Below are 25,495 nucleotides of genomic sequence, written 5' to 3'. Positions count from 1 at the left end.
CCAGTCCATGATAAGCTGATGAGCAACCCCCTCCTTCTCCCTTCCACATATCTCCTTCAATGATATTTTCACCCACTTCCTCTATCTCCAGTGGCTCAAGCAAGGTTAGTTCAAACAAATTTAAAGCAGGGGTAAGTATTGCCAATTCAAATCACGGGTTTTCCAATCTGTGCCTGGAACTGTCCCCAGGGAAGGGATCCCTTGCTGAAACAGGTCATCACCCCTCTCGAGGTGAGAAGAATCAGGGGAGTGGTGACAAGGGAAAGGCAGGAAAAGGACAGAATCAGGAGGCAAGCAAAAGGTTTGCAGAGCAAGGAAAGCATTCAAGATATTACATTTCTTTTCTCACTGTACTTTACTCCAAATCCTGCCACAGCCTTCCAGGAGGAGGGGGAAGGGCATGGGCTGATTTGCATCTTATGTTACTGCTGACAGTAGGAGGTCTTAATTGGGGCACCAAAGAGCAGGTGTATGCTAGCGTTAATCTTCCCTTTCACCTGTCACTCATGCAATGAATGTGATCTCTCCCTCTCATTAGCAGCCCTCTGTCACATGCTGGGGAGCTTTGGAAGGGTCCCTCTGAAACTCGTTGGGATTGATTTTCCTGCCCATGCTGCGATATTATTGCCAGACCCTGGACAAGCGCTCCCAGGGAACACATCTGCCCGGTGGAGGTATGGATAAGCACTGCCTAATGGCCTCAAATTATGTGTGCCTGGTGGAGAAATGATCAGGAATTTGTGTATTGGTCTGATGATAAACAGATAGAGACCGGCTCGTTTCAAAAATAACGCATTGTGCGCTCGAGTGTTACAGAGATGACCTTAGGAGGAAAGTTAATTTAGCAAAGATACTCAATTTGGTGTTATCTCCAAATGTTGATTCCTGGAATCATTACTCACTCTATAGTCAGGCAAAACTTCCCTGGATTTCAAGGACTCCAGCTGGAGCCAAGAGGAAATTGGCCTGGGAGAGGATGAAATAGTAACTCTAGAATTTGAACCTCCATCTCTTGCAGTTCACCTATCACAGCAATAACAGCCTAATCCTTTGCTCGAGCCATGCAGAGTATTAGGAAACAATTCTGAGCAGCCAAGAGCAGCTAAACCTGCTTTGCTTTGCTCTTTGTGCACCCTGAACTATGTGTCTTGTGAGGAACCTGCTGTCAGGACAGCGATCTCTGTCTCCCAGCCACACATTTCCCACAAAGAGAAGGGGAAAAAGGCAAATCACCTCACAAAGAATTTATCTGAGCTTTTCACATTCTTCTAGTGCTGCTCTGGAACGCGTTCCACTCTGGTTCACTCAGAGGTGAAATAAATAATTATCTTTGGGGGAAAAAATTCACATGGCTAAAAGTATTATATTCTGAGCAACAGTTTGTTGGCTGTGAGTGGGATCCAGGGGGATGAGCATCAGCTGCAGCCTGGGTTCTGAGTCAGAGCAGAGTCCCGTGGGAATCACAGCTGCTCCAGGGCTCCAGTGTTCCTTATTTCCTCTAGGATGATGATGGCTGGCCTCTTCTTTTATCATTCCCCTCCGTTGCTGGGAGGTGGCTTTCTTTATCATCAGATTCCTTCCAAAAGCAGTAATACTGTGATTCAATAGAATGGAAACCAAGAAACAAACGGGACTGACACATTGCATTAGTAATGTAATTTGAACTCATAATCTGTATTTTCCTTGCTGAGGTTGGGTCATGGTATGAGACTTTTTTCTGAGATTAGGAGGAAAAAAATCCCTGGAATATCTAATTGTGCAGCCCTTTTTGGGATAAAATATTCAATATTTAGCTCTCCTGTAGAGGGAAACAAGGACTTTTATAGGAATAACCAATATTCACTTATAAAAGATCCAATATTCCAATAAGTGTGGCAAAAGTTGTGATGTCCACCCTGCTCTTATTGTAATTTCTCCATTGAGCAATGGAAAGCATTTTTCCTAAAATTCACAACTCCCTTATTGTCTGTCTTTTAGTGAATCTAAATAATTGAATTATTCAATTCTTGCGTTTACCTAGTGTCCTACAATCAAACAATTACCAAAACTACCAGGAAAAAGCACAGAATCAGGAGTAACAAGATTGACTTTAAGCATATGAATGTTACAGACTTCATAACTTGGCAAAGTGGGACAGGGAAGTGCCAGACTCCTTGAGATCCCTACAGTAAGGATATGCTTTGCCATGATTCTGGATGGGAGTCTAAAATCTCTGTTATTCCAGTCCATGAGTGTGTTGTCCTGAAATGCACAAGCTGCAATTAGGAACTATTGGATAATAACTATGCCATGAAAACGTCCTAAACTATTAAAGAGCTGAAGATGATAGTGTGCTTTTAATGTTTCACATAAACCATTTGGGATTTGAAGAACTTTCAGTGCTCGTGATGAAGTTGGAATATATCCTTGCTTGGGTTAAAGGGAAGGAAGAGAAAAAGTCCTGAATTAAATTTTTGAGCTCAACACCCTCCTTTTTTTACATATTGCTCAATTCTAAACAGGGAAAATAAAATCAGCTTTGTTCATGAGCATATGCTTTTGACTTTTTTTCTTCTTGGAGCCTGTGAATTATTAATAAACTAATTTCTCTTTATAGTTCAATCTTTGGAGACTTAAAGCGCTCACTCAAATGCACTGAATAAGAGGAATGCTTCAGCTCCAATCAGTTCCCATCTTCTTTGGAAATGCTGGCCTTGAGGTATCTTTGAGTCTTTGAAATCAATCTTTTATTCAGCTGGGAATTTCTGATGGCTTGGAGGTCTGGTCTGTTAATTCTGCCTAATGCCCTGTTTAAGTTTGGGGTGTTTGTATCGGATGATTTTCTGCTTTTACTTTGCTGGAGGACTAAGAGCATCTCTTTTTCCCTTCACTACACCCCTCTTCCTTTGTCTCCAAGTGGGAACAAAAATGTTTGTTGGGCTTAACAGGTAAGTGGGGGTGGGATGATCAAGAGAATACCCAAAGGGGCACCTAGGTGAGATCTTGTGGAGTTTTCCAAAGCCAGATGAATACAGCTTGATCTCTAGGATCAGGAGTGCAGATGTCAGAGGGATACCTGTGCTGTTTTGATGTTTTTCATCACTCCTGCCTCACCTGAGGGTTTCCAGTTCTTGGTTTATCAGTAGCACTACCACAACTAGGCGAGAGGAGAGGGAGAAATCAGGGAATGAAGGAGGCCAGGGCAAAACCCTGAAGTCCTGTGTCCACCAGGGTGTGAACAGCCTGCAACAACTGGGCTGTCCAGTTTTGTCTGCTGTCTCTGGATCACTTGGACCAAGATTTGGATCATAGAATAACTGTGTAACATCTTCCATAGAGGGTTAGCATGAAACCAAAATTACAAGACTGGGAGTCTTTTTATTAAAAAATTGTGATTTCTTCTTCCCCAGAGCCTGGGCTGAAAGCTGGACAAATTCATTTCAGTTGTGATCCTGTGAAACAAAATCTCTCAATGATAAAGCAACATTGTTTGGTCCTTCCATTCTCATGCTTCTAAAAAAAGCTACCAAATGACTGAAAAAGGTCCACATGAAATTTAAAAATAGGCTGAGGGACTGGGTTACAAGTCACTGAGCTCCATGTGGTCAAATAAAAACAACTATAGCAAAAAATTGCAGTGCTAATTTAAGCCGTACAACAGAATTTTATTTACCAGAAATATTTAACTAAAAAAAAACCTCATTAAGGCAGTGGCCTTCATTAACAAAAATGTCCTGTGCAGAGGTGACTTCCCAGTTAAAATTTTTTTGGAAAAAAATGTGACTCCTGAAAGAAAATTTAAAACAAAACAGTTAAAGAATAATGTCAGGATTTCTCTAATGTCTGATGTGTTTTTCTTCCTCAGTTCTTACTTCTGGGGCTGTTTGGAGACTCTTGATCTCCCTTGTGGGATAAATCTGGAGAAGCTCCATTGGATGCAGAGCTTGGCGCTGGCTCCGTGCTCTGGTCGTGCAGACCCGTGGTGTGAGCAGGGCTGGTGGTGGCACAGAGGGGCACAGCTGGGTTTTCTGCACAGGATTCATTTTCCAGCTCTCTCTGAGCAGCTCTGAAAGGCTGGAAAAACACATCCAAACTGGGAAAACACATCCAAATTGGGAAAACACATCCAAACTGAGAAAACACAGCCAAACCTGGGAAAGGGAAAGGTTTCACTCTGCTGGTGTGCAGGGGGATCCCCAGCAAGGGACAAAACCAATTTGATTCCAGCCTCCCGTTGAGGTTGATGGGATTTGTGTACCTCAGCCCATGAAGGTCTTTGGGAAATTCCAGCCATGAAGGTTAATTATAAGCCTTTAATTAATCAGACATTCACTGTGGGCTGAAGTGGTCTGGCTGTCTGAGCTCCGGCAGGTCCTTAATTAACACCACTGGGGGCTGGGGAATGGGGTGACTTTGAGGCAGCTGCAGGTCTCTGGTGAAGGCTGGAATGAGGAAGGCTGGAATGCTCGGGATGGGGGCTGGAGATGCTGCCAGGGGGCCAGGGCTGAGCCCTGGGCTGGGGACAGGGATTTGTGCCATCCACGTCTGGTGCAGTCAGTGAATGAGCCCCACTGGGCTCCCCAGGATGAACAGAGAAAAAAAAAATCAAGGTTTCGTTATTCCTTATGCATGAAAAATTAGAATAAATTGGCAACTGGAATAAAAAATCCAAACTGACACTGGCTTACTTGGTGAAGCTTTTTAAAACAGGCCTCTTAATTTAAAATTGCCTAAAAATTGAGGCAGCAGTAAATGATGTCTCTGAACTTTTCTTTTTCATAAATGTAAGGAGTAAATTTTGAATGACACAAGATTTAGCTTCTCCTGGGTTTCCCTGTCCAGTTAAACTCTCTGACATGTGTCTGGTGCTCTGGAGGTACCTGGGGCAGAGAGGGTCTTGAATCTCTGAAGAATATGGGAATATGGCCTGAGAGAGAACTTCTGGCCTCCCTCAAACCAAAAGCAAAGTAGCATTAACTTCAAGGGATCTGGGATTTCTCTCAAATAATATTATTAGCAATGCTTCAACGGTCTTTAACTTAATAAAAACAAAATGGCAGCATTAGAGAGAGATGCTTATGAAGGAATAAAAAAGCCATTTTTTTCTCCCAAAATTACAGGAACTTTATTTTTTTTTCTCCAGATACCCACTGCATTTCTAGTAAGAGGCAAAAATATGATGTGGGAGAAAAAAAACTTTCAGTTGATGCACTGAAACATTTTTAACTATCCAAACAATGGAAGTTGCATCCATGAGAAAACCAGAGAGGACTCCTAAAACACTATGAAGCCAACGAAAAAAAAAAAAAAAGAAAAGAAAATAAATATCCCCATTCCTGGTGGACGCCTGTTTCTTTAAGCAGCTGTTTCTTGTCTCTGAGGTAACAAAGTTGTCATGTGATGCATCTGTTGCCATGGCAATAATCTGTAATTGTGCAGAAAATCCACCAAAGTAGCGTGCAAGTCCTTGGTGAATTGGACGGAGAGAAAAATCACCCCTGTGCAAGCCTTGAATTGATGCTGTTGTGCAACTGCCTTGGCCAAGGCAGCCCAGCTTCACCTCCAATGAATTTTCTGTGTTTTTTCACTCTGCTGCTGGTGTCCAGTGTTTGCCTGGTGTTTAAACACCCTCCCCACTGCTGCCCCCACAGCTGGTGGGTCGTGGGCATCTTTTCCACCCTCCTCTGCCACATTCGGGGCCTTTTACACAAAGGATCTGGAAACTGCTGCCGTTTTGGCCAAAAGTGCAAGGACTGTGACTTTTGAGTCATTTTTTTTCAAGCATAGATGGTAAAATGGCATTAAATATTGTGCCCTACTGCAATTGCAATGGGAAAGATGTTCCCATGTTTATTTTATCCCTCTCTCCCAAAGGGGTGGCCCCCAACACCTCCATTGGCTCTGCCTCCATCAGGATGTGTCATTTCACCAGCACCTTGGGAACAGCTCCCACACACCCTCGTGTGCACGCAATGTTTGTATTTATATACAATATATAAATTTAAATAAATCTTCTGCTAGCAGACCAAGTTCAGAATCCTTTAAAACCAACTGAAAATAGAAACTCAGAAGGATGGGAAGATGAAATCTGAAGAAGTTTCTGCCGTGCATTAGTCATAAAATAAACTGCTGGAATTTACAAAGAAAATCCTTGAGCATCTTGAGTCATCTGCTCATGATATCATTGGGCTAAAAGTGCTTGCTACTATCCAAATCAAAATGCCAGGGAAGTCTCATGAGAATATGCCTCGTGGGCAAATCCCAAAAGGAGAACATCTGGATTTAAGATGCCATTGCCCTCTACTTAACCCTAAGCCACTGAGAAAAATGACTATTCTCCTGCTCTCACTCTCTCTGTGTTATTAGTAAATATTTATATTATACAAGCACCCAAAGGCCTCAAATGAGAGTAGGCTTCCATCTTGAGGCTCGTGCAGGCCTAACAGAGAGAGGAGCCCCCTCTGCTCTGCAGGGCTTGCTCATTGTTTATTTTTCCTCTCAGCTATGGTGAGATCAGAGGCACCATGCCCAGCAACTGAGTTATTGGAATTAGAGGAGACCCTCATTTCTTTCCACAGGGGGAAAAAATGTGTTTTGTTAAGGGAGCTGAGGCAGCTTAGAATAAGTGAAAACTCTTTTGTGCCCACAGCAGTGCCACCTTTAGCTTTGCCTACCAGGCTCCGATACAGCCTCTTTACCCTGAGTTAATAACATAAAACTGCTTTGTCTTCCCTTGTAGTGTAGGTGTTAATTAGACTGATGTGGATGATTTAATACCACTCACACTGATATTCAAGCCTAAAACCAGACCTTCTCGGAGCCCAACATTTGCAGAGAGTGGATTCACATTCTCTCCCCTCCATGCAAGTCCCTGCCTGTCTTTTGAGGCTGACACAGGTGCCTCACCTGCAGAAGTGGGGCTGCTCCTGAGGTTGAAAGGATCTTACAGAAAGTCATTTGCTCTCTCATGTGTCCTGCAGCTGAACCCAACCCCACTGGGTGTGTGACCTGAGAGCAGCCTTTTTCCATCTGGTTTTGAAAGATGGATTCTGACATTTGAGTGAGGGGAGCCTCCTTCAACCATGACCTGAATCTTCTGCAACTATTTCTGAAGGGGAGGGTTATAACCCCAGTGTAAACTAGATGGAGCTTCCAAAAATCAATGGCACCTTTGCTCCATACAAACTTCCCTCCAGGCTCTTCTGCTTGATAGTTTCTGGTGAGATGGAAACAACCCAGTAGCACCCTGGGTTAACCTCCCTATTGCTGGAGATATTCCACAGTTGTGCACTCCTCAACACACCTGACACGGGGAAAACACAATTAGCAATAATTAACTGAAGTAGGGCCTGGCCTGAGCTTTCTCACTGGGAACACTGAGCTTATAAAAGTTTTGGGACGAGCAGAAGGGATTTGGTTTTCTTGGTGGTGGAGCTTGGTTTCTCTTTAGGAGTAGCATGAGTGGTGCCTGAGGATTATCCCTACCTGTTGTCCCTCAATTCCTCCTTCCTTGGGAAGCTGAAGAAGAGGTAAGGGGCTGGTGTGTCTACATGGTGAATTTGGGAAGCCTCCAAGGGAAAAGGTTGATTTGGAACAACACAGGGCTGGGTCTTCCTGGGCTTCGCTTCTTGGCTCTGCCTTGAGGATTGGCTGCTCCTCTCCCACCCTTTTGCAGTTTTCCTGCTGGACATGCTGAGGCTTTTCCCCTCTGGAAAGAGCCCCCTGGAGATGACTCACCACGCTCCCCCTGCCCTGTGAGATGGGAAAGCTGGTGTGTCCCCTGTGGGAAGCCAAGAAGCAGCAGCCGAAGCAGAGCTGTTCTGAAATAAGTGCTTAGGAATGCTCTGACCTCTTGCTTCACTGATGCACCATTTTTTTTTCTTTTCTATTTTTTTTTTTTTTTTGTGGATTTGTTGCCTTTTTTTTTCCTAGCAAGAACACTAAAAGCTCTGTTTGTACATAACTTTAATCTGCATGCTCACATACAGAGATTCAGCCTGGGCCAGGGCAGAAGAAGGGGGCTCACAGCTCTGCCAGTTGTAGGTGTCTGGGGCTCCAGACAGCTGTGACAAACTGCAGCCTTTTTACTACCTTAGAAAACATAATGGACCACTTTTGTAATTTCAGCTGTAAATGCACTTCTGCTGTATCACAGGACAGTGCTTGAGTATGAGAAAAGAGAGAAATACAAGAAGTGCAGAAATTATGTGGTGACAGGCCAAAGAACAGAGCTTATAACACACCCACGGAGTGTTTCCTGTGAAAACAATATTCTCCTGGTTCTGTTCATGATGCTCTTGCTTGCCTGCTTTAAGGAGTAATTTCTCAGAGCTATATTTTAGATGTTCAGCTCTTGTAAACTCTTCACAGTTTAATACATTGCAGCCTTTCTGTTTGCCAAGCTTGAGTCACTGGATTAAAATTGCAGCCGCCACCACAGCCATCAATGTTTCTGTTAACTTCCCGTCTCCTCTCTTCCCAGGCTCTACCTAATAATGGCAACCTGTGATCCAGTTTGTGCTGCACAGATGACTAAAGAACATAAAGATCTCAATCTTTCTACAATTTGGAAGCAGATAAATAAGGTGAGAGCTATGTGTGCCCAACTTTGCTTGGGTGAAGTTGCATTGAGCAGCATAAGTCCTTGTGCTGTGTGGTCGTGGGCTGAAAAGAATGATGAACAGTGATGGTCCTAGGTGTGCACCTGAGGGAGGGATGGCCCTCAGGGAAGGTGTCTGCTGGTCTAAAACTGCTGCTATAGAGAAGGAGCAGAAACTGAGATTCCACATGGACTGCAGTGATTGCTGGACCCAGCTGGGAAGGAATTGTCTCCTGGAAGAAGTTGGTTGATGTCCTTAGGGATGCAGTATGGTTTGCAGGGCAGGATCCGCTAAGGAGGGAGATATCACCCACTGTTGGCTAGGGCTGAAGGTGTTGCTGTCCCTCCTGTTCCTGTCTGACCCATGGGTGGTGGATGTGGTGCTGCTGGTGAGGTGGTAAAGGCTCTGTGGAGTGCAAAATCGTGAGTGATGAGATGGTTCCTTCTGGCCTCAAAGCCTGTGAAATGGAAATCCAAGGAAAATTCTGTCTAAAGAAGAGGCTGAGTTGAGGCTGTGTTGGCTCTTACGCTGTTGGTTGCTGGTCAGCTGAGATTGGCTGGCAGTGAGGCCGTGGTGGAAAAAGGCTCAGGAAGAGCTTCATTAGCACCAGCACAGCACAAGTGCCTGCTGATAGATAAGTGCTCTGGAAACTTGTGCACTGAGGAAGGAGATGGTACCAGGGGGAGCCTGAAAGGCCAAAGCTGAGATTTTGGAGGCCTTGATGTTTGAACAAAGTCACCTGGGGATGCATCCAGCAGAGCTGGGGATGTGGGAGCAGAGGAGGAGCCTTTAAGGTTGTTTAAATCTTTTAGCAGAAATCTCAAGCTATAAACGGAAACATTTCACTCTAAGTCAATAAAACTGATCCAGTTTTTGTTAGAAAAAACCCTCCTATTCAAGCCATTAAAACTAACAGCTCAAATCTCTTAAGGGAGCCAGCTCCACAGGCTTGTGTTTCCATAGGGTTTACTGGCAGATTGCACCAGTTACCTTCCATGCCTTATTGAAAGGAATGCTGGCACTTCAGGCACATGTTTCTGGTACAAGTTTTCCTAAAAGTGTTTGGATTTGTGTGCAGCCTGAGTGCTGCTGGCTAAAGGAGTCCATATGGCTCCACATCAGGGGAACGTGGGGCTGAATGTCCTGGGAAATCATCTTGTCCCCACAGTGGGACACTCATTTTTCCAAAGGCTGAGCACCTTGCTGGGTAGGAGATGTGATCAAGCATTGCATCTGTCCCTGCTGGGCTTGCTGTGCACTGCTGGCTGGGGCAGCAGGGAAGGACAGAGCTGCAAATGATGGAGGGAAAATATATCTTCTTTCTAAATCTATCGATGTAGATACCTTCAGACATCTTGACATTCCCCCTCTTCCCTTCCTTCACAAGGCCTGAGGTTTGGGCATCATGTTTTTATACTCAGAGATCAATTGGTTTGATAATCTGACTGGGAATAAGTAATGCAGCTACATACTTCTGAATACTTATATGTGCACAATCTGTTTGCTTGATATGCTCCAGTCTCCCTAACATCTGGTTCTAGCCAGTTGCTATCAGCCTCTTGGTTTTATAAGCACTAAATTCACTCAGTTTTTAATGCAGGGAAGAAAAAAAAAATACATCGCTAAGAGCATAACATTTACAAGCATTTTTTGTGGGAGTGGAGACAGGAGGCCAAGTTCTGCTCTCAGACAGAGTCCAGCCTTTGCATTTTTGGGTGGGCCTCCAAAGCCATATTTTTTTCCTTAGGATGCCTCCTCTTTAGCCAAACTAAACTGATTCCTGTCAGCTATTGTCATTTCAGTATGAATGGGTTTGGCATGGAGACCTGGGGAAGGGTCAACAAGATGGATTTTTGGGGTGCTCTTCGAAGGCCAGCTGGACTGTCCTACATGCAGGGTGTTTGTGCCTTGGCTTCTGGGAAGGGGGCACAGGAGCAGGTTGGTTTTGTGTTTCTGCTGGCCCAGCCTGCCCGTTTTCTCACCTGGTGTCCATGCAGTGCTGCTCAGTGGAGCTGAGGGAGATAAATTGTCACTCCCCAAACCATGCTCAGCATCTGAGCCCCACCCCAGGTGTCTCCTTCAGTGCAGCTCTGAACATGCCAGAGAAGACCTTGGTGCTCCAAAGTCATCTGCTCAGGATAAGCAGAGACAACCAAGGTTGGATTTTTATTGAGCACATATGGCAGTGGAGGATTCAAGGGCACAAGGCTACCTGACAGGCTTGTTTGAAATATATGCATAAAAAACCCAAGCAACTCCAAAACCACTGCTGTTAAGCCACAAGCAGAAAATCCATCAATAGTGAGATGTAGGAAAACACTCAAACCCTTGGAAAAAGCAAATTCAAACTGCCTAAATGCAGTTTACAAAAGGGCTGACCAGCTGCTATTTTGCTTTTGAGCCAAGTTATCTTTTCACTACCACATTCTCTTCCTGTTTTGGTGTTCACCCTCTTAGGTGAGATTCTGAGACCTGAGAGCTCTCCCTAAATAATATGACTAATAAGTGCCTTGAATAATTTTAATTATGATGTTAAGGTTACCAGCAACATTAGCCATGCTAATTCTAACCTGGATAGGACATACCAGTGGTCTTGTTTGCTCTGCAAGATGAGCACAAATGTGTTTTGGAGGAAAGAGAGATGGCAAACCAGAAATTGCCCATACTTTTAGTCTCTGAAGGGTTGCAATTCACATATGGATGGAATTTAGCTCTAGGATAATATAATGTAGCTATAAGTGGAATCAATCTGGTCCACTAATTCTCTTTCTGCCTGTTTTGTTTTAAAGGCAAAATTGCTTCACTTTACACATGTCCATAATGGGTTGTTGAGGCAGGTAACCATGTGAGCTGCTGAGTGGGGCCTTGTGGGTTTTCTTTTTGAGCCAATAATCATCTTCTGGAAAAGATAAGGGGGAATAGGCACACTCCTTGTAGAAGTCCTGCCCTTGTGCTCCTGAACTGCCTGGTAATGGTGTGGCATTAATTCAGATCCTGCAGGATTGCATATGGGTTTCCACGGTTATTTTTTCTGTTGTTACCAAACACTTGAAGCAAGGCTGTGCTGTGGTCATATAGACAGGAAAATGACATCATGCTGAAAACCACTAATCCAAACGCTTTGGAATCTGAAAGGCGAACCATATTCTAATTATAAACAAAAAAAAAAAACAAAAACCCAAAAAACAAAACCCAATGACATTTGAAATGGAGAAATTTCTTGGATTATTATTATTAGTTTTAAATCCTCCCCTGGCTTCCCTTCCAGCCAAGGCTGTGACAAGTGTATAGGAGCTGATAATAAGCACACACCTCTAAGGTCATGGATAGGATTTTTAATTTAAATAAATAAATAAGGATGAATTTTCCAGTATCCAGAGATCCAGCACTTGAGAACAAGCAGCACAAAGTGTGTTCTGCAGGGTCAGTGTGGAAGGTGGCTTTTAATTTTTTTTTTTCTTTTTCTGTTTAGCAATGTATTTTTCCCTTATTTGAGAACACAAAACAGCCTTATTCTATATTTCTCCCAGGTTGGAAGGCGGTAACTGCCAGGTTTCTGCCAGGTTGGAAGGTGGTAACTATAGGTTTTGGGATGGTGATGCTTTGTAGGAATTATTGACAGTGTGGGAAGACACAGAATTAGTCACAGCAGCTACACTGTTTTAAGAGGTCAGCAGATGTGACCAGCTCATCCTGCTATGGATGATGAGAGCTGGCCAGAGAAATGTTTAAGAAACCATATTCCACCAGCTGTTGATGTGTCTCTCAGTGCTGCTGAACCTTCTGGAAATGATTCAACTTTGTTTTCTGGGTAAAAGAGGGTGGAGGAATTTCAGCAATGTTAAAATTGACTTATTGACACACACAAAACATTTTCTTAATTTGAGACAAAATTTCTTTAAAATTTCTCTCCTAAGTTTCTTATTCTGTGGGACGTAACTAGGAAGTGATTGAAACAGAAATGAAATATTTTAATCCATAAAACCTGCTTTTATTTTTTTCCTTAGAAACTTTTGCAGAAAACTGCATTTTGGGGGAAGAGGAGGGTGTATTCCTTAGAAGACAACAACACCTTGAGCTCCTAATTACAAGTTCTTTGGAAAATGCACCCTCCATCCTTTCCAAATTGAGTCAGTCATTTCTCAAATGCAGCAAAGCCTGCCATCACTTCCCCCCTCCCCTGTAATTCCCAAAGATGCACTGCAGGTGTTGGTGTCTATGGAGACACTGGAGCTGCTGCTTTGTGTCATCCCCACTCAAGAAATCCTGTTTGAGTGGCCCCTTGTTTTTGCACAATGAGTTACATTGCAGGCAAAGCAAATGGTGCCTCCAGCTCCATCCTCTGCCTCTGCTCCCTTTAGTGCTATCCCCATCTGGAGAATAATATAATGAGAATAGTTATAGAGGTTGTTGCAAGGAATCACCTACTATCATGCACCTGCCAACAGGGTGGATTAACTGTCTGGTTCTTTTAGGAACAGAATAAATCCTGACATATTTTGAAAATGTATCCTCACTTCCTTCTGCATTTCTGTTCTGCTCAGTTTCATCTCGGTCATGGTTGGTTTTCTAAAAGTGCCACTATTCATATTGGATTTGCACCTTGCAAGCACCTGCAGGCTTATTGTTTGGCATGGCCTGTTCTTTATTGATTTGGTTTTTTTCTTGCTCTTTCTTTTGTGTTCTGTTTTGTTTTATAACATTTCATGGTGTAGACAGTGACTTTACGGGTGCTGGGCCAGCCTGCTAATTGGTTTCACATCTCTCTTTGAGGGTGGATTTAACAGGGTCTTTGCTGGCTCTTGCTTATTTCTTTTTCCCACAGAAATGAAAGTGAGAAGCAGCTCAATAATGTTACAGTGCCATTCATTTCTTCCTGCAACTGCCTCTGTGCAGACCACTGAGATAATTTAGTGGCTGAGAGAGGGCAGGGTTCGTGTGAGGTTCCCTGGACTAAAACAGGAAGGCTTTCCCAGTGTCACTGAGGAGAGAGCTGGAGCAAGGCTCAGCTCAGTGCTGGATATGAAATGTAGATACCTTTAATGGCCACTGCAGGAACATTTTTTTTTATGCCACTGTGATAAAGCAGATCCTTAGTGCCAGATGAAGAATATGAGAATCTCTCAGCAGCTGTTGATCCACTTTGAATCAAAACACTCAATTACTTGTTTCTGCTGTGTTTCCTTGAGATGTGATGTGAATTTCTGGAGGATCTGTGCTTGGCTGTGATGTGGGAAGGGGCTGTCCAGGAGCCCCAGCGTAGCCTCATGCTTCCACTGTGAGCTGAGTTCAGTCTCACTGCCTCTAGATAAAGCAGTTCTCACCCCCAGGGATTGCTGCTCCAGCTCTGACATCAGTCTTAACTTTTTTTCCTAACCTTATCTAATGCAGGCTTTTTAAAAAGTGAAAACCAGATCCTTTTATTTGTTACAATTAAGTGAAGAAATTTTTTATACCTGTGTATTCATTTACTGGAGTTACTGTTTTGGGAACTGAACATGTCCTGATAATACTGTCTCCAGCTCTGACTTATGTGGCAAGTTGATTTTTCTAGAGACTATTTCAGAAAATGAATGCCAGGGTTTTATCACTGGTTTACTTTTGCCATCTGATAATGTCAGTGATACTTGGTTATGGGGAACAAAAGTCAGATGAAACAGGACATCCTTGTAATAGCACATGCTGTTCTTCATGGTACTTAAGACACACACGAACAACAATAAAACAACTTTAGGTGAAGGGCCAGTGAAGGAGAACACTGGGCTTCATTCTTTCCCTTCAGAATAAATTCCCTTCTGTCTGCAAGCATCTCATTTGCTGTTTGTACAGAAAGTCCTTTGTTAGCCATTTCTCATTACAGCTATTGATAAGGCTTGTCCAAAAACATGCCAAAGTGCTTTTGTAAGTCAGATATTTTACATCAAGCACCAACAGCTAGTAATCATACAGTGGGTCTCTCTTAAAAACTGTTTCACTGTTGCCTTTTTATTTAGATAACATTGCCATGATACTTAGAGCAAGGGAATAGTATGAGCACTTCAGAAGGGTGTTTGGTTGGAAAAGCAACTGAGAAAGCTTTAATTGTTAGGAAGGAAACTCCGCTTTAATTAGCATGATTTCCAATACTGCTGCTTGTACAATATAAATGTCTTGTATTATAAGGACATTTGTTTCAATGAAAATAGTCTTGAAGACTGGAGCAACTTTTTTGTGCATGCCTAAGATAACATTACAGTAAAAGAAATGTGATTAGTATTTTCTCACATTTATACAGCTTTAAGAAATGTGTATGAAAATATTAACAGTTTATTTATATATTTATATATATGCCAAGTAAGTTCCTCCCTCTGAGTTTAATCTTTGCACATTTGTTTCCAATTTGCAATCCCAGTGTTTTCCACTATTGTCTATCCATTGCCCATCTAAAATAAGCAGTAATATGGAAAAATGATTGTTGGAAGTGGTTATAAACCATTTCTCATAACTCTAAGCGGTGCCAAATGAAATGATTGTGCAAGAGGCTGTAAACAAACAGAATCTACTTTTTCTCACAATGCATAATTAAATTGTGGAACTCGTTGCCACAGGATGTTGTTGATATCTGCAGCTCAAGAAGCAACCAAGCAAGTGAGTGGAAGCAAAAGTCTCTGAAGGGCCATTAAAGGAGATGACGCAGATGTAGGCTATGGCTCAGGAAGTCCTTAAACCACAAATTGCTTGAAATGGAGAAGATATTGAGAATTTCATACTTGCATCACATCTTACAAGCTTTCTCTCAAATGCTTATTACTATCCATTTCCAAAGGCAGGATGTTGGATGGACCTTTGGCATGACCTGCTCCAACCTTTGCAGTATTGTGCTTGTGTCCCCTGGGGAGCACAAGATGACACATCCTGGAGCACAGAGAGAGGAACAAAGGTTTTAATTCATGTTAGACACAACGATATTTTTTTTTCAGGTGTGGAGAGTCTAAAATGTGTTATTTTTGGCATATAAGAAATCTGTGAATCTCCAGTTGCCAAGTACACATTGAGCTTAGTTCCTTTAAGATCAACTCTTTGGGGAGACAAAACTGGATGATGTTGTATATCAGACTGGAAAATGTTTATTTCCTTGGGAAAAGCCTCCAACAGTACTGTGTGAGAACCATAAGTGGAAAAATGTGGTGAGCTGTGGTAAGAGCAGGAGGAGATAGTGGCAGCCTTCCTTACTACCTCTGTTCTGGTGGCTGTGCTGTGGCTTCAAGTTCCAACTAAATTCAGGTCCCACTAACTTCAACAGCACATCTCCCTCCAAGGGTTTTCTTATGTAGAAACCTTAATCATGGGCTGAAGAAAGATGAAGCATTATGGGATCCTTTCCTTTGCTTTAGAAATCTCAGTGTCAGGTACAGAGAAAGGAAGTGACTTCAAGGAGTATTGAGTTTTCTGAATTTTTTAAGGAAGATTAGTAATTTTCTCTGGTAGTACTTGTGAGGTAGAGTAATAAAGATAGTAGTTGCTTTTATTTCTAAGTAACACCATGTACCTCCCTTGAAGAACCCAGATAGGTGTATTAGCCTCCATCCAGAGTATTTTGTATTGACTTTAAGCAGACCATTTGTGGGGAGCAAGACTTTCTCTCCTGAAAATAATTGCTGAGTTCCCCTCATTGTATATAAAGCACAACAGTTCCATTCTCAGCCTCCAGCTGCTAAGGACACCTATGAGCATTTTCCTACCACAGACGTTTTGTAGGCAATGTGGAAAACATGTCAAATGCCAAAGGCATTAAAAGAAGGAGCCAATCATGAATAATTCATTTGGAATCCACTATAATGACATTAGTCATAATGAAACCTAAGCTGGTATTAACATGTGCATAGTAGGTACAGAGCTTCCTGAGGAATCACTTTATGTTAGGAGGGCCTCTTAAGGAGAGCTTGGAAAAGAGATATTGTTTCCATCATCATGGTGCCCTGATTCAGGGGTAGAGGGGTCTGATTGTCTCCAGGAAAGTGCACAAGCTATGGTGATCAGTTATGAGGTCTTCAGCCTCTCAGTAATTTTGTAAGCAACTTCCTTTCAAACCACGTGGCAGCTTCTTAGGGCAGCAGTAGATGTGCCAATAGAATGTGGCTTCAGAAGAATAAATCATCTGATCATATTTCTGTTCTTTTCTTGTTCTTCCATGCAAAGGGGGTGATTTTGTGTCTGCTCCACAGCTGCTGGGGGAACAGAAGAGGTGCTGTGGAGTGAGGAGAGAAAGGGTTGGGGTTTTGGTCTGGCCTTTGCCCCGGCCAGTCCACAGGAGACCCCCAGAGAGGAGTGAGATGTGGCTCTGACACACTGGGTGTTCCTGTGCTGTCATTCACAGTGTGAGACATTCACTAGGCAAGGAAAAATCTGTCCAGTATAAGTTCAGTAATGAGGTGATCCAGAATCAGACAAGCCTTAAGGATGTGCTTCTGCTCTGTTGAAATCCTGTGATGATCAGGTTTGGGTTTCGCCCTAGATATTGAAATAATTGAGCAGTAGGTGTGTGTTTGGAGCCGAGTGTTCTTAACTGGGACTGTGTGAGGGGTAATCAAAGGCAGAGCTGACAAAGGAGATGGTTCACAGGTCAGTCTGGTTGAAATATGTTTGCATTAAGTTGTTACCAGGGCCAGTCTGCAGAACAAGATGTAGAGTGATTCAGAAATGGGCACAAGGGCTAAACAATTCCTGCACAATAATTTGCTTTGCTTTAGCCGAGTCTGTGCTAAATCTCATCTTTGTCCAGTGTTGTTAGACCAGTGTGAGCTCTTAGCTCACCAAGAGGGCAGGCTTAGAGTCCTGTTTTCATCATTCCTTCCCCTGCCATAATCCTTATGCAGTGACCACAGAGCCCTTGCTAGAGATGCCCTGACCTGAAAAAGCAATCTGCTCAGTTAATGAACATCCTGCAAAGTATCATTATGAGACCTTTACCTCATGAGGTGGAACTAATTAACCAAATTACTAAAATCATGGTAAAACTTAACAATAGTTACCTAATGCCATTAAGCCCTGAAAGGTGTGTGGTTGCAACATCACACATGCTGCTGTCAGGTGCACTAATGCACCCAGCTCAGCAGACAAAGCCAGGACAATGCCACAATGACATGTTAGAGCCTTCCCTGATGCAAATTATCTATTTGTGTTTACTGTAATCAGTAAATATGGCTCTATTTTTCCCGTGTAAGAATTTGCAAAATAAAGGATGGAGGAAAGAAGAGTATTGTTCATCTTCCCTTTATTTTCCTGACACCAGAGCTACAGCTCTGAAAAAAACAAAGGGCTTGGCATTTACCATTCATAAATTCTGTAGAAACTGAGATCCAGGCTCTGAAGCTGCAGGAGTGAAAGAATACAGAGTTCATCACCTGCTGACACTTATCTTGAAAGGAGAGTGTCAGAGGCAAATCCTGCCGGTTAGGACTGAGTGCCCAAGAGAAGTGTCAGGTTCCAGATCTTTTGCAGCATGAATAAGATAGGCCTTCTATCATGAGCCTGCAGAGATGCCAGGACCTGCACATGTCTGGGCACAAAAGGGAAAAAGTCTTTTTTTCCTCCTTGAAGATTATGCCAGCTGGGCTTGGTAAGGACCCTGCAGTCATCACAAGGCTGCCCCTCAACCCACCCTGTTTCACACATACCCAAGGGTCATGAACATGAAAATTAAGTAAATTTAGGTTTATTTTATCATTATTTCATTTTTCCTGAAGAAGATCCCAGGTAATGGTACCTGTCAGGAGATTTATCTCTGTGGTAAAAGCTCTCCAAGAAGACAATTTGGAGCACATCAGCACAATCCCTGCTGTAAATTGCTTGCAGAAAGATAAGTTTATCCCTATTTGTTAATCTTGGTGGCAAGTCCCTGAGATCAATTACATATTTTAGCTTTCTAATGACTTCTTCTGACTGTTTTCTGTTCAAATCAGGAAGCTGAACTCATTTGGAGGTAACAGAGGGACTCTGGGTGGATTTCCCCTTGCTGAATGAGACTGTGGGTGGGCAATGGCCACCCTGACTTCATGCTTGGGGACTCTCTGCATCAGCACTGCTGGTGCTCAGGGGTGAGCAGTGACTGCTTCCTTCCATACAGCCCCAGGAATGCAGAATTTTCCAAGGAGAGCAGAAGTAAACACATGCCTATCTTCCATCTCAAGAGCTGACCTATGAGTTATGCCAGGCAAACACAGGTGCTTCAGGGAATTGTAGTTCAGGTTATTATGAAGTACTGAGTAATTGCCTCTGTTTTATCTTCCTCACCTTCTCTGCTAATGATACAACCTATCCCCCGAGGATTTAAACCCATCAGTGTCAGTAAATCCAGGTAATTCCAATAATAATTTTAGACTTCTGCCTGTGTTTGCATTGTCAGAGTTGTGGTATAATGTTTTATGGGATGGTTGCATGATACAGGCAGGGTGTGCTTTGGCAGAGGTGGAACCTGGGTGGGGTTTGTTATGGAGTGAGGGCAAATGAGGATTTGGATTTCCTTTCTCCTTCATGCACAATCTTAATTCCCAGGGGAATCTGCTGGAACTTTGCTGCACTCACTTTGCTTAACTCAGATTGGACTCAGCTCCTTGAGATCATTACTCGTGTGCAGTTCTGAGCTACTACTGATTACAAAGATCATGTGTAGCTGTAAACATCTTTAATTCCAGTAACTTGAAACAGAATAATTAGTGGTTAAACTGAGCTTCACAACAAATTTTTTAAATAGGAATGACTTTCCCAATTTTTCAGATGTTAATTTGTGGTGTACATGTTATGTGATTTACTGACACAGTGAAATTGTAGCAAAGCCAGAAAATGCTTCCAAGACTCCTATGAGGAGATGAGTGAGCTGTCTCAACAGAGAAATATTTGCACCAAAAATAGAGCTCAGCCAAACATTATTTTGGTGTGGGTAGGAAATTTTCTTACATTTGTCATTCTATGGGGAAAACTGTAAGAAAAAAGCAACCAGAACATCATTTTAAAGGCAATTTTTTTTTATTTTGAGAATGTAGGGATTAGTATTTTCCCACTTTTGCCAGTGATTGTGTTAGAATGAATTGTACTTTGAAAGCTGGAATCTTGTTTCCTTCTTTCACGCCTATAATTTCCAGAGACTACATTATTTGTATTTGTTTGTATTGTTCTAAATTGCTATATGCTTTCCTCTTTGCACTTCTGTGTGTCTCTATGAGGGATGTTGAGAAAAGGTGTTTTCTTAATGTTATATTAGAGTTCTTTGAGTGGAATATGTTGTCTGAAGAAAGTCTGATATACATTTAATCCTAGACAAAGTTGAATATATTTGAATTTGTGTAAATGGCAATAAAAGCTGGTCTTCTGTGAAGAATATTTCCAGTAGTCTGGGCTGTCTCCTGCTCCTTGCTTATGCTGTGCTAAGATTCTGGACTTTTTGGTTCTGGAGGTTTGAGTATTGTGGTGTACTGGCTGTTTGATGGATTTATTAATCACTTTGAAGGTGGGATTCCTTGCTGTCCTATGGAATTGCATTAGATGAGCTAAGCTTTTATTTTCATTCCTAACCTTCAAGGCACAGTTTTTTTGTGTTCATCAGGCAGGTAAAAATTCTGAACTTTGTTTCAAATGAATGCAAGTTCCTTTGCTTATAAGGAATGGCCAATCCATGAGTCAATGACTCGTCAGCTTGGAAAGAAAATGTCAGGAGCCTCTCTTCACTGAAATTGAGTTATTTATATCTTTTAGTGTTAATGTTATTTTTTTAATCTTATCTCTTACAAGGTGTTTTTTATATTAAGCTGTACATGTTGCAGTTGATGCCCTGTGGAATGCTTTTTGGTACAATGGCATACACTGAGGAGCTGTGCTTTGTAATGCAGCAGAGTACAGGAGTATCTATCACTTCATACATGTACTTTGGACAGCCTCACTTTTTATACATATCCTTAGAAAAATGACATTTTTGGTGCTGCCAGCTCAGTGTTGGATTCCCACACTGAGATTTCAAGAGAAGTATTCAATTATGTAGGCACTGTGCTGAGTTCTAGTAGAACTAATAGTGCAAATTCACACGATTTGTGTGAGCATAATTAATTTTTCAGTTAATGATCCCATTTGTTATGCTTACAGATTCCACATGTGCTTTGTATACAAGGAAACAGTACACATATGGGAGTGCTGCAAAGGCACACACTGCAGTGTGCTTAAGGCAGTTGAATGGAGTTCCTGGGAAATTTGTTTTAATGGGAATGTCACAGGAAAATACAAACTATCTGCAGGGACTGGTCTGAGCTAAGGCAGTCACAGGTAACTTGTCAACTGTGAGGCAGAACAGTAAAACTGCAAACTTCAGAAACCATCTCAGGAACTGATAACCATGTGGCAAAGCTCTGCTTATTTGGAATGTTACGAGAAACACAGATAAGTGTGCAAGCATAATCAAGTATTTCCTCTGCTGTGTATTGTATGTTTAATGGACCACACAAGATTTTACCAGAAAATCCTATTTCACAAATGTTTTAAATCCACAAATGCCTGGTGATGACACAGCCATAAAATACAGCTTTTAAAAATCCTCCATCAAGCGGATCGGTTTTCTGATGCATTATATCAGCAACATTGATTTAAACAATGAAGAATTGATTAGAAAATTGGATTCCAAATTGAACTCTGAGTAAGTCCAGATCTGTGCTCAGACCTCTGTTTGAGCTGGAAGATCTGGAGTGTGCTTGGTTTGGGAAACAGAACCTCTGGTTCTTTGTTGAGGTCTTTTTGCTACTGCTTCAGATGCTGTTTGCATGAAATTAAATGAAAATGGTTCCAGGCAGAGCTTAGGAGAAATCCTGTTAAAGACTGCATGTCATGTACATCATGTAGGTATCCTGCCAACACTTAACCATCCTTTGTAACACAACCGAGCGTTTGTAACACCTTGATGCGGATTTAACTATTAAATTTAGGGAAATACATTTCTGTATCAGTGGTGAATGGGAGCTCTGAAAGCTCAACATCTCTGCTGTTGCAAGTATTTTCCTTCTCAGTGTTACTCTGACAGATCCCAGAAAGGAAACACGTGAAAAGCTCAGAGATTAAAAGCCCAGACCATGATGTGCAGAGAGCATGCTGCTTCCCAGAGCTGTGGGTTGTCTTGCAGGTGGTGAAATTCCACCAAAACCCCTGGAGCTTCCCAGCTTCCACTCCTTAAGATCACAGCACCTGTGTTTACTGCACAAGCAGCAGCCTGGCTTTAGCTCTGGTTTTGCACTGCTGCTGAAGGAGCTCCTTCCCTGGCAAAGTCACTGTGACTTTTGGTTGTCCCAAGTCACCATCTCCTCCCGAAGCCACTCTTTAGATGCAGTGTGCTTTGCCTGTCACAGCTGGCTGCATCGGATCCTCTTGGTGTGACATTTTCCAGCATGAATCAAATCTCCTAACATTAGGCAGGTGGTGTTTGGTTGCAGTTATGTCTGTTACATAACTTTCAGTTTACTTTGTTTAAAATGCCTTCTCTCTCTTCTTTGGGCCAGTATATTCCCAGCTCCTCTGTGCATGTTCCAGTTCAAAGACAAAGTGCAGGAATACTTTGGACAATGTGGTTTGTAGGCATGACCATGATCCCAAGTTTTGGGTGTGAAACAATGGATTTGTAACACTATTAAGGCACTAGACACCTTTCTTGTTGTGTCAGGGAAGAGCAGAGGTTGTGGAAATCACTTGCTCCTTTAGAAAGGGTGGCCAATTCCTGTGGGAGAGAATCTGATCCTGCCAGCCCCAGATGAAAATCTGATAATCAAAAAGGTTTTATTTGCCTCTGCTTTGCTTGGGGTCAGCTGGCTCAAGGCAACCCAGAGCCCTGATGTGGTGTGGTGTCATCAGCCCTGTGGCACCCTGGGGAGATCTGCCCTTTTCCCTGGAAAGCTGATGGACCTTGAGGAGTTCTGTGCATCTCCAGGAGCATGTGGTCACACTGCTCACCTTGTATACTGCTTTGGTAGCAAAATAAGGCTCTGCCAGTGGTGAAAGGCAGGAATTCATTCCTGACCCCATGAGTGACCCTCCTATGTCATGGAGTGTGTGGTTTCATCACCCTTGCCATCTTTTTACCTTTCAGCTGAGCAGTTACAGGTACCATTAATCTATAAAATAGATGTAGGCAGACAGGAAGACGTCATGTAAAGTCTGCAGAGACACAACCAACAGACACAAAAAGAAAAAGCAAAAAAAGCCAGCTTGAAAACATGACCCCAACTTCTTACTGTTGTGTGTTCCAGGAAAATGATTTATTGTTGGCATGTACCCATGTCACATTGGTACTCAGGACTAAGTAAAAGTCACAGTAGTCACTCAGGCCCTTGCTTCTGTCATTGTATTTTCAGATATTTCAGGGAATGAGGTAATGACTTTTAGATCAAGGTCATTTTCAGCTGCATCAATTATTTCACTTTCTCCTGGCAAAAGCATCTGCATACCTCTGCACAATGTGAACTACCAGGCAAACGTTTCACTGGAAAACCTGACTGCTCTCAGCCATGCAGAATGCCTGGTTCATACATTAAATTGGTTAAATCGTTCAAACTTTTACTATGTAACTTAGAAACTGGTATGCAGCAACACTGCATGTTACCAATTTAATGCATTTAAAACAAATTTAAGTAAGTTCCAATGTTCTTAGTCACTGCTACACAAAGGAGAGACCCCATATTTCAAATAACAAAGCTTCAGCAGAGAGATGACGTTAGTGGTGGGTAATAAGCTGAACTATCTATCAAGATATCAAGTATGAAACAGATGGTGAGGAAAAAAAGGTCCAGATACATTTACAAGCCTTTTAACATGCTCACCCATTTAATTCACTGCAAGGTCATAACTTGATGTCTTAGACATGCAATCTTCTCTTCAGCTGGAAATGAAAGCAGGGCTTTAAAAAAAAAGGATAAGACTGTTACAGAAGACTTGGAGGGGTTTAGGCAGCATTTCTGGGAAAGGAAAATGCCCCACCATCAAACCTTGCAGGTCTTTGTTTGCTAGCACTGAGTCTCAAATACATGATTTGTAGATCTGCATCCACTGATGTCTCCAGTGGTTCAGTACATTAGGAGTGATTTGCTGTAATGATTCAGCTCTAAGAAATTAATTCCCTTCCTTTAGGACAATAATTTCGGGGGTTAGGAATGTTCCTGGTTGCACCTTTTGGGGTTCTTTGTCCACAAAGTTTTGGGGCTAATCAAATGCTCCCCAGCTTGTTAAACCTCTGTAACTCAGTCTGGGTGTGGTTTTCAGCTGGCCACAAAGACCAGCTCTCTTTTCCTTGTGGGGTTCTCCCTCTTAACACTCCATTCTTGGATTCTGGCACAATATAACCTGTCTGTACATGCTTTCTCACAGCATAGATTAAAATGTTAAAGAACCTCTAGTAAAAGTTATACTTTTAGTTAAAGCCTTCATTCTAGTGGCTGGGGAATTGATGTCAGATGGAAAATGATTTCCCAATGGTTTGGTTTTTGTAGCAAAAGTCTTCAACTTTTATGTAGATAGTCTTTGAAGTTAGAAATTGTTGTTAGACTATCAAATATTGTTTGAGGTGTCACTCAATTTTTTTTCTCCCTCTTTCTATTATGGGAATGGGATCTTAGCAAAGAATTATTGTGGTAGAAAACGAACGTATGACTGACACTGGAAAGAAAGATGTTTATGGGGCATATACAAAAGGAATTGTTGTGGAACCAAGGCCTGTCAATATAATCTCGGTTAATTCTCCAAGTGTCTGGTTTCTCACTCAAAGAAAGCAGGGTTAAATCTCCAAAGGCACCATACTTGAATATGTCATCCATGGTGCAGAGTATTTTCTGAAATGTCTTTCTGCTGGTGTAATTTCTTGTTGCTGGTTTATCTGAGTCACACCCATAGGTTGAGGCTGAGGGTGTGATGGCCTTTTGGGCTGCAGTTGGCTTGAACCTGCCTAGAAAAATTCTCTTCCTTTCCCTTTCCTTGTTTTCTGGCTGGGTCTCTGGCCTCCCACCTCCCTTTCTCTGGCTCTGCATGATTCTTCCCACCACTGTTTTTTTCTGGAGAAGGGCTGAGCATGGGTCGGACCGATAGGTGGCACACAGGGAGCTCTTAAATGGGCTGGAGAAAAAATATACAAAGAGAAAATGAAAATAATAACATTCCAAATGCCACAGGAAAAAAAAGTACAATTCTGGGTGAGCTGGGTTTTTCCCATCTTCTGTTTCTATATTTTCCTTTTGCATTTGAAATTGCAAACAGATCTGGTAATCTAAATGAGTCATTAACTGCCTGTCCAAAAGTGAATGTGATCCCTCTGTACAGGTATCTGCAGGACATAGGTAGTGCCTTAATTTCTTCTCTTACCTGCACTGTTTTAGCATCTCCAGCCAAGTACCAAAATCCTGCTCCACTAACAAAATCCTCCTGTCCTAAAGAGCTAAAGTGTGAAAATTCAGGCAATCAGATGGTACCAATGATCAGAAGAGCACAAGGGAAAACTGGGGCAGGGGTAATCAGCATGATGGTCTTCCAACAGCACATGATTCAACAGCAAATTCTCAAAAATTAGTTAAGGGAGTTATAAGTCACCCTATTGCAGCAACCATTAGAAGATTTACAAGCTCTAGGAATTGTCTAGTTGACCTAAATTCCTACAGAAAATGGTAGCTTGGATTTTTACCAATGTTTCATATTATCCTCAAGACCTCCAGTCTTCTTAAATAGAGCTGGAGTTCAAACCATCACCTCCTGGAGCAGAGGGCACAATGACCTTTCCTTTGACTCCTCTTGGTCTTGGATGGTCAGTAAAACATGCACAAGACACTCAGCCCCACAGAGGAGACACGAGAGCCTATTTCAGACAAGCCAAGTTGCCAAGGGGGGTGAGATATAGAGAGGTCAGAACAATTATGAAAGAAAATCTG

General features: G+C 42.4%; 1 long non-coding RNA gene across 1 annotated transcript; it reads left to right on the top strand.

Annotated features, from left to right (window-relative positions):
- The first annotated feature begins 618 nt into the window (after window positions 1-618).
- Window positions 619-8,502, top strand: LOC110470840 (uncharacterized). Its single transcript, XR_002465481.2, has 3 exons — window positions 619-674; window positions 2,597-2,698; window positions 8,462-8,502. It is a non-coding gene; the product is annotated as an uncharacterized LOC110470840 (long non-coding RNA).
- Window positions 8,503-25,495: the final 16,993 nt, after the last annotated feature.

Source organism: Lonchura striata, chromosome 15 (genome assembly GCF_046129695.1).
Source record: "Lonchura striata isolate bLonStr1 chromosome 15, bLonStr1.mat, whole genome shotgun sequence".
NCBI lineage: Eukaryota > Metazoa > Chordata > Aves > Passeriformes > Estrildidae > Lonchura > Lonchura striata.
The sequence above is the reverse complement of the archived record's forward strand: the minus strand, read 5'-3'. Positions and strand labels throughout refer to the sequence as shown.